General features: G+C 39.4%; 1 non-coding gene across 1 annotated transcript; it reads left to right on the top strand.

Annotated features, from left to right (window-relative positions):
* Positions 1–418: 418 nt before the first annotated feature.
* Positions 419–494, top strand: TRNAG-ACC (transfer RNA glycine (anticodon ACC)). The gene has a single exon. It is a non-coding gene; the product is annotated as a tRNA-Gly (tRNA).
* The last annotated feature ends 666 nt before the right edge of the window (positions 495–1,160 follow it).

The following is a 1,160-nucleotide window of genomic DNA, read 5'->3' as shown; positions in this document are numbered from 1 at the left end:
GTTTTATTAAATTCTCTCCTATAGTGTGATTTTCTCCAGTTTTAGCGATGAATAAAGAAATCTGATAACTAGCCTCAAAAACATGATTATTAGTTGAAGTATGAGCAGTAAATAGAGACTTTAATGTTGTTCTTTTTTCAAAAATTTTCTTAAAGTTTTAAAGTAACTCAAATCTGAATTAATATGAGCACTATGTTTCACCTTCAAATGCGCCTCAAGACGACCTCGTTTCATTGATTCATTGGTCAAGCATTGCTGGCATAAAAGACAAAAAGGCATCCACTCACTGTAAACAGTGGGTATGAACCCAAATTTTAAATATTCCTCCGAATATTGACAAGATTTTTTCTTGCTTGCACCACTCATTTTACTATGGGCTATAAGAAATAAAAATAAGATCAATTAAAAACTAATATTAGCCCTGGCCGGTTGGCTCAGCGGTAGAGCGTCGGCCTACCATGCGGAGGACCCGGGTTTGATTCCCGGCCAGGGCACACAGGAGAAGTGCCCATTTGCTTCTCCACCCCTCCGCCGCGCTTTCCTCTCTGTCTCTCTCTTCCCCTCCTGCAGCCAAGGCTCCATTGGAGCAAAGATGGCCCGGGCGCTGGGGATAGCTCTGTGGCCTCTGCCTCAGGCGCTAGAGTGGCTCTGGTCGCAACATGGCGATGCCCAGGATGGGCAGAGCATCGCCCCCTGGTGGGCAGAGCGTCGCCCCTGGTGGGCGTGCTGGGTGGATCCCGGTCGGGCGCATGCGGGAGTCTGTCAGACTGTCTCTCCCTGTTTCCAGCTTCAGAAAAATGAAAGAAAAAAAAAAACTAATATTAAAATATGTGTTAAAATATATTCAATGTGACATAGAGTAAACGTATACTAAAAATTCATATTTATTTAAATGTATATACCACATTTACTACACTACCACCGCAAATCAAAAAGTATCTATATTTTTTCCACTTGACAAAATTTTCTGGAAAGTTATGCTTCTAAAATTAAAATTGTTGTGCATGCACTATTATAGCCCCAATAATATTTATAAAATATTAGTGCTTTCTAGCCCCGATGCAAGAAGTACTTAATAAAGGGTTTAATATTGATAAAAGTAAAATCAAATACTTACCGATTATATCTATACAATATATATATATGTATATTTATTAAAT

This window comes from Saccopteryx bilineata, chromosome 2 (genome assembly GCF_036850765.1).
Source record: "Saccopteryx bilineata isolate mSacBil1 chromosome 2, mSacBil1_pri_phased_curated, whole genome shotgun sequence".
In the NCBI taxonomy this organism is placed as follows: Eukaryota; Metazoa; Chordata; class Mammalia; order Chiroptera; family Emballonuridae; genus Saccopteryx; species Saccopteryx bilineata.
The sequence above is the reverse complement of the archived record's forward strand: the minus strand, read 5'-3'. Positions and strand labels throughout refer to the sequence as shown.